Here is a 16,619-nt window from a genome sequence, read left to right on the forward strand (position 1 = left end):
ATGCAGGCTGCGGCCCTATGAAGCAGGGGGAGGGCTTGCAGTTGGCCTGTGTGGGGATGTGGGAGACTACAGGAGCCTGGTGGGCAAGGGCTGGCTGAAAGGCAGCTGGAGGGACGGAGGGAGGGAAGCACGCACGGAGGAGGAAGAGCAAAGAGAAAAGAGAAAAAAAAGCCAAAGGGGATAAAGAGAAAGAGCAAGAAAGAAAATGTGGCTGGCCAGCACGCCTTGAAGTAGGGAGAAAAGGCAGGGGCCAGCGCCTACGGCCATACTAGTCTGAAAACGCCCGATCTCGTCTGATCTCGGAAGCTAAGCAGACTCAGGCCTGGTTAGTACTTGGATGGGAGACCGCCTGGGAATACCAGGTGCAGTAGGCTTTTTCCGCCAGCAGTGGCTGCTCAAGTCACCCCTCTGCACTTGTCTTGTGCCAGGCAATGGAGCGGCAGGTTATTTTTGCTGCTGCTGCTGTGCCTGGCATCAGTCTCCTGCAGGCACGAGACACGGAGGGGAGGAGAGCGGAGCGCTGCCAAAATCAGCAAGAAAGGCGGAAAGAAAGGGATTGGGGCTGCACGCTGTCTGCGGGTGGCAGTCAGGAAAGGCGGACAATAGACAATAGGTGCAGGAGTTGGCCATTCTGCCCTTCCAGCCTGCACCACCATTCAATATGATCATGGCTGATCATCCTTAATCAGTATCCTGTTCCTGCCTTATCTCCATAACCCTTGATTCCACTATCCTTGAGAGCTCTATCCAACTCTTTCTTAAATGAATCCAGAGACTGGGCCTCCACTGCCCTCTGGGGCAGAGCATTCCACACAGCCACCACTCTCTGGGTGAAGAAGTTTCTCCTCATCTCTGTCCTAAATGGTCTACCCCGTATTTTTAAGCTGTGTCCTCTGTTTCGGCACTCACCCCGCAGCGGAAACATGTTGCCTGCCGCCAGAGTGTCCAATCCTTTGATCATCTTATATGTCTCAACCAGATCCCCTCTCAGTCTTCTAAACTCAAGGGTACACAAGCCCAGTCGCTCCAGTCTTTCAGTGTAAGGTAATCCCGCCATTCCAGGAATTGACCTCGTGAACCTACGCTGCATTCCCTCAATAGCCAGAATGTCTCTCCTCAAATTTGGAGACCAGAACTGCACACAGTACTCCAGGTGTGGTCTCACCAGGGCCCTGTACAGCTGCAGAAGGACCTCTTTGCTTCTATACTCAATCCCTCTTGTTATGAAGGCCAGCATGCTATTAGCCTTCTTCACTACCTGCTGTACCTGCATGCTTACCTTCATTGAGTGGTGTACAAGAACCCCCAGATCTCTCTGTACTGCCCCTTTACCTAAATTGATTCCACTTAGGTGGTAATCTGCCTTCCTGTTCTTGCCACCAAAGTGGATAAGGATCCATTTATCCACGTGAAAGTGCATCTGCCATGCATCTGAGCACTCACCTAACTTGTCCAGGTCACCCTGTAATCTCCTAACATCCTCATCACATTTCACCCTGCCACCCAGCTGATGAAATTTGCGAATGTTATTGCTAATACCATCTTGTATATCCTGAAGATAGATTGTAAAAAGCTGCGGTCCCAGTACTGATCCGTGCGGTACCCCACTGGTCAGTGCCCGGCATTCCGAAATGGAGGGGTGGAGGAGTGTGGAAGGATGAGAGAATGCAGGCTGCGGCCCTATGAAGCAGGGGGAGGGCTTGCAGTTGGCCTGTGTGGGGATGTGGGAGACTACAGGAGCCTGGTGGGCAAGGGCTGGCTGAAAGGCAGCTGGAGGGACGGAGGGAGGGAAGCACGCACGGAGGAGGAAGAGCAAAGAGAAAAGAGAAAAAAAAGCCAAAGGGGATAAAGAGAAAGAGCAAGAAAGAAAATGTGGCTGGCCAGCACGCCTTGAAGTAGGGAGAAAAGGCAGGGGCCAGCGCCTACGGCCATACTAGTCTGAAAACGCCTGATCTTGTCTGATCTCGGAAGCTAAGCAGACTCAGGCCTGGTTAGTACTTGGATGGGAGACCGCCTGGGAATACCAGGTGCAGTAGGCTTTTTCCGCCAGCAGTGGCTGCTCAAGTCACCCCTCTGCACTTGTCTTGTGCCAGGCAATGGAGCGGCAGGCTATTTTTGCTGCTGCTGCTGTGCCTGGCATCAGTCTCCTGCAGGCACGAGACACGGAGGGGAGGAGAGCGGAGCGCTGCCAAAATCAGCAAGAAAGGGATTGGGGCTGCACGCTGTCTGCGGGTGGCAGTCAGGAAAGGCGGACAATAGACAATAGGTGCAGGAGTTGGCCATTCTGCCCTTCCAGCCTGCACCACCATTCAATATGATCATGGCTGATCATCCTTAATCAGTATCCTGTTCCTGCCTTATCTCCATAACCCTTGATTCCACTATCCTTGAGAGCTCTATCCAACTCTTTCTTAAATGAATCCAGAGACTGGGCCTCCACTGCCCTCTGGGGCAGAGCATTCCACACAGCCACCACTCTCTGGGTGAAGAAGTTTCTCCTCATCTCTGTCCTAAATGGTCTACCCCGTATTTTTAAGCTGTGTCCTCTGTTTCGGCACTCACCCCGCAGCGGAAACATGTTGCCTGCCGCCAGAGTGTCCAATCCTTTGATCATCTTATATGTCTCAACCAGATCCCCTCTCAGTCTTCTAAACTCAAGGGTACACAAGCCCAGTCGCTCCAGTCTTTCAGTGTAAGGTAATCCCGCCATTCCAGGAATTGACCTCGTGAACCTACGCTGCATTCCCTCAATAGCCAGAATGTCTCTCCTCAAATTTGGAGACCAGAACTGCACACAGTACTCCAGGTGTGGTCTCACCAGGGCCCTGTACAGCTGCAGAAGGACCTCTTTGCTTCTATACTCAATCCCTCTTGTTATGAAGGCCAGCATGCTATTAGCCTTCTTCACTACCTGCTGTACCTGCATGCTTACCTTCATTGAGTGGTGTACAAGAACCCCCAGATCTCTCTGTACTGCCCCTTTACCTAAATTGATTCCACTTAGGTGGTAATCTGCCTTCCTGTTCTTGCCACCAAAGTGGATAAGGATCCATTTATCCACGTGAAAGTGCATCTGCCATGCATCTGAGCACTCACCTAACTTGTCCAGGTCACCCTGTAATCTCCTAACATCCTCATCACATTTCACCCTGCCACCCAGCTGATGAAATTTGCGAATGTTATTGCTAATACCATCTTGTATATCCTGAAGATAGATTGTAAAAAGCTGCGGTCCCAGTACTGATCCGTGCGGTACCCCACTGGTCAGTGCCCGGCATTCCGAAATGGAGGGGTGGAGGAGTGTGGAAGGATGAGAGAATGCAGGCTGCGGCCCTATGAAGCAGGGGGAGGGCTTGCAGTTGGCCTGTGTGGGGATGTGGGAGACTACAGGAGCCTGGTGGGCAAGGGCTGGCTGAAAGGCAGCTGGAGGGACGGAGGGAGGGAAGCACGCACGGAGGAGGAAGAGCAAAGAGAAAAGAGAAAAAAAAGCCAAAGGGGATAAAGAGAAAGAGCAAGAAAGAAAATGTGGCTGGCCAGCACGCCTTGAAGTAGGGAGAAAAGGCAGGGGCCAGCGCCTACGGCCATACTAGTCTGAAAACGCCCGATCTCGTCTGATCTCGGAAACTAAGCAGACTCAGGCCTGGTTAGTACTTGGATGGGAGACCGCCTGGGAATACCAGGTGCAGTAGGCTTTTTCCGCCAGCAGTGGCTGCTCAAGTCACCCCTCTGCACTTGTCTTGTGCCAGGCAATGGAGCGGCAGGTTATTTTTGCTGCTGCTGCTGCTGTGCCTGGCATCAGTCTCCTGCAGGCACGAGACACGGAGGGGAGGAGAGCGGAGCGCTGCCAAAATCAGCAAGAAAGGCGGAAAGAAAGGGATTGGGGCTGCACGCTGTCTGCGGGTGGCAGTCAGGAAAGGCGGACAATAGACAATAGGTGCAGGAGTTGGCCATTCTGCCCTTCCAGCCTGCACCACCATTCAATATGATCATGGCTGATCATCCTTAATCAGTATCCTGTTCCTGCCTTATCTCCATAACCCTTGATTCCACTATCCTTGAGAGCTCTATCCAACTCTTTCTTAAATGAATCCAGAGACTGGGCCTCCACTGCCCTCTGGGGCAGAGCATTCCACACAGCCACCACTCTCTGGGTGAAGAAGTTTCTCCTCATCTCTGTCCTAAATGGTCTACCCCGTATTTTTAAGCTGTGTCCTCTGTTTCGGCACTCACCCCGCAGCGGAAACATGTTGCCTGCCGCCAGAGTGTCCAATCCTTTGATCATCTTATATGTCTCAACCAGATCCCCTCTCAGTCTTCTAAACTCAAGGGTACACAAGCCCAGTCGCTCCAGTCTTTCAGTGTAAGGTAATCCCGCCATTCCAGGAATTGACCTCGTGAACCTACGCTGCATTCCCTCAATAGCCAGAATGTCTCTCCTCAAATTTGGAGACCAGAACTGCACACAGTACTCCAGGTGTGGTCTCACCAGGGCCCTGTACAGCTGCAGAAGGACCTCTTTGCTTCTATACTCAATCCCTCTTGTTATGAAGGCCAGCATGCTATTAGCCTTCTTCACTACCTGCTGTACCTGCATGCTTACCTTCATTGAGTGGTGTACAAGAACCCCCAGATCTCTCTGTACTGCCCCTTTACCTAAATTGATTCCACTTAGGTGGTAATCTGCCTTCCTGTTCTTGCCACCAAAGTGGATAAGGATCCATTTATCCACGTGAAAGTGCATCTGCCATGCATCTGAGCACTCACCTAACTTGTCCAGGTCACCCTGTAATCTCCTAACATCCTCATCACATTTCACCCTGCCACCCAGCTGATGAAATTTGCGAATGTTATTGCTAATACCATCTTGTATATCCTGAAGATAGATTGTAAAAAGCTGCGGTCCCAGTACTGATCCGTGCGGTACCCCACTGGTCAGTGCCCGGCATTCCGAAATGGAGGGGTGGAGGAGTGTGGAAGGATGAGAGAATGCAGGCTGCGGCCCTATGAAGCAGGGGGAGGGCTTGCAGTTGGCCTGTGTGGGGATGTGGGAGACTACAGGAGCCTGGTGGGCAAGGGCTGGCTGAAAGGCAGCTGGAGGGACGGAGGGAGGGAAGCACGCACGGAGGAGGAAGAGCAAAGAGAAAAGAGAAAAAAAAGCCAAAGGGGATAAAGAGAAAGAGCAAGAAAGAAAATGTGGCTGGCCAGCACGCCTTGAAGTAGGGAGAAAAGGCAGGGGCCAGCGCCTACGGCCATACTAGTCTGAAAACGCCCGATCTCGTCTGATCTCGGAAACTAAGCAGACTCAGGCCTGGTTAGTACTTGGATGGGAGACCGCCTGGGAATACCAGGTGCAGTAGGCTTTTTCCGCCAGCAGTGGCTGCTCAAGTCACCCCTCTGCACTTGTCTTGTGCCAGGCAATGGAGCGGCAGGTTATTTTTGCTGCTGCTGCTGCTGTGCCTGGCATCAGTCTCCTGCAGGCACGAGACACGGAGGGGAGGAGAGCGGAGCGCTGCCAAAATCAGCAAGAAAGGCGGAAAGAAAGGGATTGGGGCTGCACGCTGTCTGCGGGTGGCAGTCAGGAAAGGCGGACAATAGACAATAGGTGCAGGAGTTGGCCATTCTGCCCTTCCAGCCTGCACCACCATTCAATATGATCATGGCTGATCATCCTTAATCAGTATCCTGTTCCTGCCTTATCTCCATAACCCTTGATTCCACTATCCTTGAGAGCTCTATCCAACTCTTTCTTAAATGAATCCAGAGACTGGGCCTCCACTGCCCTCTGGGGCAGAGCATTCCACACAGCCACCACTCTCTGGGTGAAGAAGTTTCTCCTCATCTCTGTCCTAAATGGTCTACCCCGTATTTTTAAGCTGTGTCCTCTGTTTCGGCACTCACCCCGCAGCGGAAACATGTTGCCTGCCGCCAGAGTGTCCAATCCTTTGATCATCTTATATGTCTCAACCAGATCCCCTCTCAGTCTTCTAAACTCAAGGGTACACAAGCCCAGTCGCTCCAGTCTTTCAGTGTAAGGTAATCCCGCCATTCCAGGAATTGACCTCGTGAACCTACGCTGCATTCCCTCAATAGCCAGAATGTCTCTCCTCAAATTTGGAGACCAGAACTGCACACAGTACTCCAGGTGTGGTCTCACCAGGGCCCTGTACAGCTGCAGAAGGACCTCTTTGCTTCTATACTCAATCCCTCTTGTTATGAAGGCCAGCATGCTATTAGCCTTCTTCACTACCTGCTGTACCTGCATGCTTACCTTCATTGAGTGGTGTACAAGAACCCCCAGATCTCTCTGTACTGCCCCTTTACCTAAATTGATTCCACTTAGGTGGTAATCTGCCTTCCTGTTCTTGCCACCAAAGTGGATAAGGATCCATTTATCCACGTGAAAGTGCATCTGCCATGCATCTGAGCACTCACCTAACTTGTCCAGGTCACCCTGTAATCTCCTAACATCCTCATCACATTTCACCCTGCCACCCAGCTGATGAAATTTGCGAATGTTATTGCTAATACCATCTTGTATATCCTGAAGATAGATTGTAAAAAGCTGCGGTCCCAGTACTGATCCGTGCGGTACCCCACTGGTCAGTGCCCGGCATTCCGAAATGGAGGGGTGGAGGAGTGTGGAAGGATGAGAGAATGCAGGCTGCGGCCCTATGAAGCAGGGGGAGGGCTTGCAGTTGGCCTGTGTGGGGATGTGGGAGACTACAGGAGCCTGGTGGGCAAGGGCTGGCTGAAAGGCAGCTGGAGGGACGGAGGGAGGGAAGCACGCACGGAGGAGGAAGAGCAAAGAGAAAAGAGAAAAAAAAGCCAAAGGGGATAAAGAGAAAGAGCAAGAAAGAAAATGTGGCTGGCCAGCACGCCTTGAAGTAGGGAGAAAAGGCAGGGGCCAGCGCCTACGGCCATACTAGTCTGAAAACGCCCGATCTCGTCTGATCTCGGAAGCTAAGCAGACTCAGGCCTGGTTAGTACTTGGATGGGAGACCGCCTGGGAATACCAGGTGCAGTAGGCTTTTTCCGCCAGCAGTGGCTGCTCAAGTCACCCCTCTGCACTTGTCTTGTGCCAGGCAATGGAGCGGCAGGTTATTTTTGCTGCTGCTGCTGTGCCTGGCATCAGTCTCCTGCAGGCACGAGACACGGAGGGGAGGAGAGCGGAGCGCTGCCAAAATCAGCAAGAAAGGCGGAAAGAAAGGGATTGGGGCTGCACGCTGTCTGCGGGTGGCAGTCAGGAAAGGCGGACAATAGACAATAGGTGCAGGAGTTGGCCATTCTGCCCTTCCAGCCTGCACCACCATTCAATATGATCATGGCTGATCATCCTTAATCAGTATCCTGTTCCTGCCTTATCTCCATAACCCTTGATTCCACTATCCTTGAGAGCTCTATCCAACTCTTTCTTAAATGAATCCAGAGACTGGGCCTCCACTGCCCTCTGGGGCAGAGCATTCCACACAGCCACCACTCTCTGGGTGAAGAAGTTTCTCCTCATCTCTGTCCTAAATGGTCTACCCCGTATTTTTAAGCTGTGTCCTCTGTTTCGGCACTCACCCCGCAGCGGAAACATGTTGCCTGCCGCCAGAGTGTCCAATCCTTTGATCATCTTATATGTCTCAACCAGATCCCCTCTCAGTCTTCTAAACTCAAGGGTACACAAGCCCAGTCGCTCCAGTCTTTCAGTGTAAGGTAATCCCGCCATTCCAGGAATTGACCTCGTGAACCTACGCTGCATTCCCTCAATAGCCAGAATGTCTCTCCTCAAATTTGGAGACCAGAACTGCACACAGTACTCCAGGTGTGGTCTCACCAGGGCCCTGTACAGCTGCAGAAGGACCTCTTTGCTTCTATACTCAATCCCTCTTGTTATGAAGGCCAGCATGCTATTAGCCTTCTTCACTACCTGCTGTACCTGCATGCTTACCTTCATTGAGTGGTGTACAAGAACCCCCAGATCTCTCTGTACTGCCCCTTTACCTAAATTGATTCCACTTAGGTGGTAATCTGCCTTCCTGTTCTTGCCACCAAAGTGGATAAGGATCCATTTATCCACGTGAAAGTGCATCTGCCATGCATCTGAGCACTCACCTAACTTGTCCAGGTCACCCTGTAATCTCCTAACATCCTCATCACATTTCACCCTGCCACCCAGCTGATGAAATTTGCGAATGTTATTGCTAATACCATCTTGTATATCCTGAAGATAGATTGTAAAAAGCTGCGGTCCCAGTACTGATCCGTGTGGTACCCCACTGGTCAGTGCCCGGCATTCCGAAATGGAGGGGTGGAGGAGTGTGGAAGGATGAGAGAATGCAGGCTGCGGCCCTATGAAGCAGGGGGAGGGCTTGCAGTTGGCCTGTGTGGGGATGTGGGAGACTACAGGAGCCTGGTGGGCAAGGGCTGGCTGAAAGGCAGCTGGAGGGACGGAGGGAGGGAAGCACGCACGGAGGAGGAAGAGCAAAGAGAAAAGAGAAAAAAAAGCCAAAGGGGATAAAGAGAAAGAGCAAGAAAGAAAATGTGGCTGGCCAGCACGCCTTGAAGTAGGGAGAAAAGGCAGGGGCCAGCGCCTACGGCCATACTAGTCTGAAAACGCCTGATCTTGTCTGATCTCGGAAGCTAAGCAGACTCAGGCCTGGTTAGTACTTGGATGGGAGACCGCCTGGGAATACCAGGTGCAGTAGGCTTTTTCCGCCAGCAGTGGCTGCTCAAGTCACCCCTCTGCACTTGTCTTGTGCCAGGCAATGGAGCGGCAGGTTATTTTTGCTGCTGCTGCTGTGCCTGGCATCAGTCTCCTGCAGGCACGAGACACGGAGGGGAGGAGAGCGGAGCGCTGCCAAAATCAGCAAGAAAGGGATTGGGGCTGCACGCTGTCTGCGGGTGGCAGTCAGGAAAGGCGGACAATAGACAATAGGTGCAGGAGTTGGCCATTCTGCCCTTCCAGCCTGCACCACCATTCAATATGATCATGGCTGATCATCCTTAATCAGTATCCTGTTCCTGCCTTATCTCCATAACCCTTGATTCCACTATCCTTGAGAGCTCTATCCAACTCTTTCTTAAATGAATCCAGAGACTGGGCCTCCACTGCCCTCTGGGGCAGAGCATTCCACACAGCCACCACTCTCTGGGTGAAGAAGTTTCTCCTCATCTCTGTCCTAAATGGTCTACCCCGTATTTTTAAGCTGTGTCCTCTGTTTCGGCACTCACCCCGCAGCGGAAACATGTTGCCTGCCGCCAGAGTGTCCAATCCTTTGATCATCTTATATGTCTCAACCAGATCCCCTCTCAGTCTTCTAAACTCAAGGGTACACAAGCCCAGTCGCTCCAGTCTTTCAGTGTAAGGTAATCCCGCCATTCCAGGAATTGACCTCGTGAACCTACGCTGCATTCCCTCAATAGCCAGAATGTCTCTCCTCAAATTTGGAGACCAGAACTGCACACAGTACTCCAGGTGTGGTCTCACCAGGGCCCTGTACAGCTGCAGAAGGACCTCTTTGCTTCTATACTCAATCCCTCTTGTTATGAAGGCCAGCATGCTATTAGCCTTCTTCACTACCTGCTGTACCTGCATGCTTACCTTCATTGAGTGGTGTACAAGAACCCCCAGATCTCTCTGTACTGCCCCTTTACCTAAATTGATTCCACTTAGGTGGTAATCTGCCTTCCTGTTCTTGCCACCAAAGTGGATAAGGATCCATTTATCCACGTGAAAGTGCATCTGCCATGCATCTGAGCACTCACCTAACTTGTCCAGGTCACCCTGTAATCTCCTAACATCCTCATCACATTTCACCCTGCCACCCAGCTGATGAAATTTGCGAATGTTATTGCTAATACCATCTTGTATATCCTGAAGATAGATTGTAAAAAGCTGCGGTCCCAGTACTGATCCGTGCGGTACCCCACTGGTCAGTGCCCGGCATTCCGAAATGGAGGGGTGGAGGAGTGTGGAAGGATGAGAGAATGCAGGCTGCGGCCCTATGAAGCAGGGGGAGGGCTTGCAGTTGGCCTGTGTGGGGATGTGGGAGACTACAGGAGCCTGGTGGGCAAGGGCTGGCTGAAAGGCAGCTGGAGGGACGGAGGGAGGGAAGCACGCACGGAGGAGGAAGAGCAAAGAGAAAAGAGAAAAAAAAGCCAAAGGGGATAAAGAGAAAGAGCAAGAAAGAAAATGTGGCTGGCCAGCACGCCTTGAAGTAGGGAGAAAAGGCAGGGGCCAGCGCCTACGGCCATACTAGTCTGAAAACGCCCGATCTCGTCTGATCTCGGAAACTAAGCAGACTCAGGCCTGGTTAGTACTTGGATGGGAGACCGCCTGGGAATACCAGGTGCAGTAGGCTTTTTCCGCCAGCAGTGGCTGCTCAAGTCACCCCTCTGCACTTGTCTTGTGCCAGGCAATGGAGCGGCAGGTTATTTTTGCTGCTGCTGCTGCTGTGCCTGGCATCAGTCTCCTGCAGGCACGAGACACGGAGGGGAGGAGAGCGGAGCGCTGCCAAAATCAGCAAGAAAGGCGGAAAGAAAGGGATTGGGGCTGCACGCTGTCTGCGGGTGGCAGTCAGGAAAGGCGGACAATAGACAATAGGTGCAGGAGTTGGCCATTCTGCCCTTCCAGCCTGCACCACCATTCAATATGATCATGGCTGATCATCCTTAATCAGTATCCTGTTCCTGCCTTATCTCCATAACCCTTGATTCCACTATCCTTGAGAGCTCTATCCAACTCTTTCTTAAATGAATCCAGAGACTGGGCCTCCACTGCCCTCTGGGGCAGAGCATTCCACACAGCCACCACTCTCTGGGTGAAGAAGTTTCTCCTCATCTCTGTCCTAAATGGTCTACCCCGTATTTTTAAGCTGTGTCCTCTGTTTCGGCACTCACCCCGCAGCGGAAACATGTTGCCTGCCGCCAGAGTGTCCAATCCTTTGATCATCTTATATGTCTCAACCAGATCCCCTCTCAGTCTTCTAAACTCAAGGGTACACAAGCCCAGTCGCTCCAGTCTTTCAGTGTAAGGTAATCCCGCCATTCCAGGAATTGACCTCGTGAACCTACGCTGCATTCCCTCAATAGCCAGAATGTCTCTCCTCAAATTTGGAGACCAGAACTGCACACAGTACTCCAGGTGTGGTCTCACCAGGGCCCTGTACAGCTGCAGAAGGACCTCTTTGCTTCTATACTCAATCCCTCTTGTTATGAAGGCCAGCATGCTATTAGCCTTCTTCACTACCTGCTGTACCTGCATGCTTACCTTCATTGAGTGGTGTACAAGAACCCCCAGATCTCTCTGTACTGCCCCTTTACCTAAATTGATTCCACTTAGGTGGTAATCTGCCTTCCTGTTCTTGCCACCAAAGTGGATAAGGATCCATTTATCCACGTGAAAGTGCATCTGCCATGCATCTGAGCACTCACCTAACTTGTCCAGGTCACCCTGTAATCTCCTAACATCCTCATCACATTTCACCCTGCCACCCAGCTGATGAAATTTGCGAATGTTATTGCTAATACCATCTTGTATATCCTGAAGATAGATTGTAAAAAGCTGCGGTCCCAGTACTGATCCGTGCGGTACCCCACTGGTCAGTGCCCGGCATTCCGAAATGGAGGGGTGGAGGAGTGTGGAAGGATGAGAGAATGCAGGCTGCGGCCCTATGAAGCAGGGGGAGGGCTTGCAGTTGGCCTGTGTGGGGATGTGGGAGACTACAGGAGCCTGGTGGGCAAGGGCTGGCTGAAAGGCAGCTGGAGGGACGGAGGGAGGGAAGCACGCACGGAGGAGGAAGAGCAAAGAGAAAAGAGAAAAAAAAGCCAAAGGGGATAAAGAGAAAGAGCAAGAAAGAAAATGTGGCTGGCCAGCACGCCTTGAAGTAGGGAGAAAAGGCAGGGGCCAGCGCCTACGGCCATGCTAGTCTGAAAACGCCCGATCTCGTCTGATCTCGGAAGCTAAGCAGACTCAGGCCTGGTTAGTACTTGGATGGGAGACCGCCTGGGAATACCAGGTGCAGTAGGCTTTTTCCGCCAGCAGTGGCTGCTCAAGTCACCCCTCTGCACTTGTCTTGTGCCAGGCAATGGAGCGGCAGGTTATTTTTGCTGCTGCTGCTGTGCCTGGCATCAGTCTCCTGCAGGCACGAGACACGGAGGGGAGGAGAGCGGAGCGCTGCCAAAATCAGCAAGAAAGGCGGAAAGAAAGGGATTGGGGCTGCACGCTGTCTGCGGGTGGCAGTCAGGAAAGGCGGACAATAGACAATAGGTGCAGGAGTTGGCCATTCTGCCCTTCCAGCCTGCACCACCATTCAATATGATCATGGCTGATCATCCTTAATCAGTATCCTGTTCCTGCCTTATCTCCATAACCCTTGATTCCACTATCCTTGAGAGCTCTATCCAACTCTTTCTTAAATGAATCCAGAGACTGGGCCTCCACTGCCCTCTGGGGCAGAGCATTCCACACAGCCACCACTCTCTGGGTGAAGAAGTTTCTCCTCATCTCTGTCCTAAATGGTCTACCCCGTATTTTTAAGCTGTGTCCTCTGTTTCGGCACTCACCCCGCAGCGGAAACATGTTGCCTGCCGCCAGAGTGTCCAATCCTTTGATCATCTTATATGTCTCAACCAGATCCCCTCTCAGTCTTCTAAACTCAAGGGTACACAAGCCCAGTCGCTCCAGTCTTTCAGTGTAAGGTAATCCCGCCATTCCAGGAATTGACCTCGTGAACCTACGCTGCATTCCCTCAATAGCCAGAATGTCTCTCCTCAAATTTGGAGACCAGAACTGCACACAGTACTCCAGGTGTGGTCTCACCAGGGCCCTGTACAGCTGCAGAAGGACCTCTTTGCTTCTATACTCAATCCCTCTTGTTATGAAGGCCAGCATGCTATTAGCCTTCTTCACTACCTGCTGTACCTGCATGCTTACCTTCATTGAGTGGTGTACAAGAACCCCCAGATCTCTCTTTACTGCCCCTTTACCTAAATTGATTCCACTTAGGTGGTAATCTGCCTTCCTGTTCTTGCCACCAAAGTGGATAAGGATCCATTTATCCACGTGAAAGTGCATCTGCCATGCATCTGAGCACTCACCTAACTTGTCCAGGTCACCCTGTAATCTCCTAACATCCTCATCACATTTCACCCTGCCACCCAGCTGATGAAATTTGCGAATGTTATTGCTAATACCATCTTGTATATCCTGAAGATAGATTGTAAAAAGCTGCGGTCCCAGTACTGATCCGTGCGGTACCCCACTGGTCAGTGCCTGGCATTCCGAAATGGAGGGGTGGAGGAGTGTGGAAGGATGAGAGAATGCAGGCTGCGGCCCTATGAAGCAGGGGGAGGGCTTGCAGTTGGCCTGTGTGGGGATGTGGGAGACTACAGGAGCCTGGTGGGCAAGGGCTGGCTGAAAGGCAGCTGGAGGGACGGAGGGAGGGAAGCACGCACGGAGGAGGAAGAGCAAAGAGAAAAGAGAAAAAAAAGCCAAAGGGGATAAAGAGAAAGAGCAAGAAAGAAAATGTGGCTGGCCAGCACGCCTTGAAGTAGGGAGAAAAGGCAGGGGCCAGCGCCTACGGCCATACTAGTCTGAAAACGCCCTATCTCGTCTGATCTCGGAAGCTAAGCAGACTCAGGCCTGGTTAGTACTTGGATGGGAGACCGCCTGGGAATACCAGGTGCAGTAGGCTTTTTCCGCCAGCAGTGGCTGCTCAAGTCACCCCTCTGCACTTGTCTTGTGCCAGGCAATGGAGCGGCAGGTTATTTTTGCTGCTGCTGCTGTGCCTGGCATCAGTCTCCTGCAGGCACGAGACACGGAGGGGAGGAGAGCGGAGCGCTGCCAAAATCAGCAAGAAAGGCGGAAAGAAAGGGATTGGGGCTGCACGCTGTCTGCGGGTGGCAGTCAGGAAAGGCGGACAATAGACAATAGGTGCAGGAGTTGGCCATTCTGCCCTTCCAGCCTGCACCACCATTCAATATGATCATGGCTGATCATCCTTAATCAGTATCCTGTTCCTGCCTTATCTCCATAACCCTTGATTCCACTATCCTTGAGAGCTCTATCCAACTCTTTCTTAAATGAATCCAGAGACTGGGCCTCCACTGCCCTCTGGGGCAGAGCATTCCACACAGCCACCACTCTCTGGGTGAAGAAGTTTCTCCTCATCTCTGTCCTAAATGGTCTACCCCGTATTTTTAAGCTGTGTCCTCTGTTTCGGCACTCACCCCGCAGCGGAAACATGTTGCCTGCCGCCAGAGTGTCCAATCCTTTGATCATCTTATATGTCTCAACCAGATCCCCTCTCAGTCTTCTAAACTCAAGGGTACACAAGCCCAGTCGCTCCAGTCTTTCAGTGTAAGGTAATCCCGCCATTCCAGGAATTGACCTCGTGAACCTACGCTGCATTCCCTCAATAGCCAGAATGTCTCTCCTCAAATTTGGAGACCAGAACTGCACACAGTACTCCAGGTGTGGTCTCACCAGGGCCCTGTACAGCTGCAGAAGGACCTCTTTGCTTCTATACTCAATCCCTCTTGTTATGAAGGCCAGCATGCTATTAGCCTTCTTCACTACCTGCTGTACCTGCATGCTTACCTTCATTGAGTGGTGTACAAGAACCCCCAGATCTCTCTGTACTGCCCCTTTACCTAAATTGATTCCACTTAGGTGGTAATCTGCCTTCCTGTTCTTGCCACCAAAGTGGATAAGGATCCATTTATCCACGTGAAAGTGCATCTGCCATGCATCTGAGCACTCACCTAACTTGTCCAGGTCACCCTGTAATCTCCTAACATCCTCATCACATTTCACCCTGCCACCCAGCTGATGAAATTTGCGAATGTTATTGCTAATACCATCTTGTATATCCTGAAGATAGATTGTAAAAAGCTGCGGTCCCAGTACTGATCCGTGTGGTACCCCACTGGTCAGTGCCCGGCATTCCGAAATGGAGGGGTGGAGGAGTGTGGAAGGATGAGAGAATGCAGGCTGCGGCCCTATGAAGCAGGGGGAGGGCTTGCAGTTGGCCTGTGTGGGGATGTGGGAGACTACAGGAGCCTGGTGGGCAAGGGCTGGCTGAAAGGCAGCTGGAGGGACGGAGGGAGGGAAGCACGCACGGAGGAGGAAGAGCAAAGAGAAAAGAGAAAAAAAAGCCAAAGGGGATAAAGAGAAAGAGCAAGAAAGAAAATGTGGCTGGCCAGCACGCCTTGAAGTAGGGAGAAAAGGCAGGGGCCAGCGCCTACGGCCATACTAGTCTGAAAACGCCTGATCTTGTCTGATCTCGGAAGCTAAGCAGACTCAGGCCTGGTTAGTACTTGGATGGGAGACCGCCTGGGAATACCAGGTGCAGTAGGCTTTTTCCGCCAGCAGTGGCTGCTCAAGTCACCCCTCTGCACTTGTCTTGTGCCAGGCAATGGAGCGGCAGGTTATTTTTGCTGCTGCTGCTGTGCCTGGCATCAGTCTCCTGCAGGCACGAGACACGGAGGGGAGGAGAGCGGAGCGCTGCCAAAATCAGCAAGAAAGGGATTGGGGCTGCACGCTGTCTGCGGGTGGCAGTCAGGAAAGGCGGACAATAGACAATAGGTGCAGGAGTTGGCCATTCTGCCCTTCCAGCCTGCACCACCATTCAATATGATCATGGCTGATCATCCTTAATCAGTATCCTGTTCCTGCCTTATCTCCATAACCCTTGATTCCACTATCCTTGAGAGCTCTATCCAACTCTTTCTTAAATGAATCCAGAGACTGGGCCTCCACTGCCCTCTGGGGCAGAGCATTCCACACAGCCACCACTCTCTGGGTGAAGAAGTTTCTCCTCATCTCTGTCCTAAATGGTCTACCCCGTATTTTTAAGCTGTGTCCTCTGTTTCGGCACTCACCCCGCAGCGGAAACATGTTGCCTGCCGCCAGAGTGTCCAATCCTTTGATCATCTTATATGTCTCAACCAGATCCCCTCTCAGTCTTCTAAACTCTAGGGTACACAAGCCCAGTCGCTCCAGTCTTTCAGTGTAAGGTAATCCCGCCATTCCAGGAATTGACCTCGTGAACCTACGCTGCATTCCCTCAATAGCCAGAATGTCTCTCCTCAAATTTGGAGACCAGAACTGCACACAGTACTCCAGGTGTGGTCTCACCAGGGCCCTGTACAGCTGCAGAAGGACCTCTTTGCTTCTATACTCAATCCCTCTTGTTATGAAGGCCAGCATGCTATTAGCCTTCTTCACTACCTGCTGTACCTGCATGCTTACCTTCATTGAGTGGTGTACAAGAACCCCCAGATCTCTCTGTACTGCCCCTTTACCTAAATTGATTCCACTTAGGTGGTAATCTGCCTTCCTGTTCTTGCCACCAAAGTGGATAAGGATCCATTTATCCACGTGAAAGTGCATCTGCCATGCATCTGAGCACTCACCTAACTTGTCCAGGTCACCCTGTAATCTCCTAACATCCTCATCACATTTCACCCTGCCACCCAGCTGATGAAATTTGCGAATGTTATTGCTAATACCATCTTGTATATCCTGAAGATAGATTGTAAAAAGCTGCGGTCCCAGTACTGATCCGTGCGGTACCCCACTGGTCAGTGCCCGGCATTCCGAAATGGAGGGGTGGAGGAGTGTGGAAGGATGA

The 16,619-nt window shown here is 51.8% G+C and overlaps 10 non-coding genes across 10 annotated transcripts; all 10 read left to right on the forward strand.

Annotated features, from left to right (window-relative positions):
• Nucleotides 1-255: 255 nt before the first annotated feature.
• Nucleotides 256-374, forward strand: LOC148151282 (5S ribosomal RNA). The gene has a single exon (XR_015756477.1). It is a non-coding gene; the product is annotated as a 5S ribosomal RNA (ribosomal RNA).
• A 1,546-nt stretch (nucleotides 375-1,920) lies between these two features.
• On the forward strand, nucleotides 1,921-2,039 carry LOC148151283 (5S ribosomal RNA). Its single transcript, XR_015756184.1, has one exon. It is a non-coding gene; the product is annotated as a 5S ribosomal RNA (ribosomal RNA).
• A 1,534-nt stretch (nucleotides 2,040-3,573) lies between these two features.
• LOC148151284 (5S ribosomal RNA) lies at nucleotides 3,574-3,692 on the forward strand. The gene has a single exon (XR_015755691.1). It is a non-coding gene; the product is annotated as a 5S ribosomal RNA (ribosomal RNA).
• Nucleotides 3,693-5,241: 1,549 nt separating this feature from the next.
• Nucleotides 5,242-5,360, forward strand: LOC148151285 (5S ribosomal RNA). Its single transcript, XR_015755693.1, has one exon. It is a non-coding gene; the product is annotated as a 5S ribosomal RNA (ribosomal RNA).
• A 1,549-nt stretch (nucleotides 5,361-6,909) lies between these two features.
• On the forward strand, nucleotides 6,910-7,028 carry LOC148151286 (5S ribosomal RNA). The gene has a single exon (XR_015756478.1). It is a non-coding gene; the product is annotated as a 5S ribosomal RNA (ribosomal RNA).
• A 1,546-nt stretch (nucleotides 7,029-8,574) lies between these two features.
• Nucleotides 8,575-8,693, forward strand: LOC148151287 (5S ribosomal RNA). The gene has a single exon (XR_015756201.1). It is a non-coding gene; the product is annotated as a 5S ribosomal RNA (ribosomal RNA).
• Nucleotides 8,694-10,227: 1,534 nt separating this feature from the next.
• LOC148151288 (5S ribosomal RNA) lies at nucleotides 10,228-10,346 on the forward strand. The gene has a single exon (XR_015755694.1). It is a non-coding gene; the product is annotated as a 5S ribosomal RNA (ribosomal RNA).
• Nucleotides 10,347-11,895: 1,549 nt separating this feature from the next.
• Nucleotides 11,896-12,014, forward strand: LOC148151289 (5S ribosomal RNA). Its single transcript, XR_015756736.1, has one exon. It is a non-coding gene; the product is annotated as a 5S ribosomal RNA (ribosomal RNA).
• A 1,546-nt stretch (nucleotides 12,015-13,560) lies between these two features.
• On the forward strand, nucleotides 13,561-13,679 carry LOC148151290 (5S ribosomal RNA). The gene has a single exon (XR_015756139.1). It is a non-coding gene; the product is annotated as a 5S ribosomal RNA (ribosomal RNA).
• A 1,546-nt stretch (nucleotides 13,680-15,225) lies between these two features.
• LOC148151291 (5S ribosomal RNA) lies at nucleotides 15,226-15,344 on the forward strand. The gene has a single exon (XR_015756212.1). It is a non-coding gene; the product is annotated as a 5S ribosomal RNA (ribosomal RNA).
• Nucleotides 15,345-16,619: the final 1,275 nt, after the last annotated feature.

Source organism: Chiloscyllium plagiosum, unplaced genomic scaffold (assembly GCF_037043375.1).
Source record: "Chiloscyllium plagiosum isolate Xiang-an unplaced genomic scaffold, Cpla_swu_hap1 HiC_scaffold_3, whole genome shotgun sequence".
Classification (NCBI taxonomy): domain Eukaryota; kingdom Metazoa; phylum Chordata; class Chondrichthyes; order Orectolobiformes; family Hemiscylliidae; genus Chiloscyllium; species Chiloscyllium plagiosum.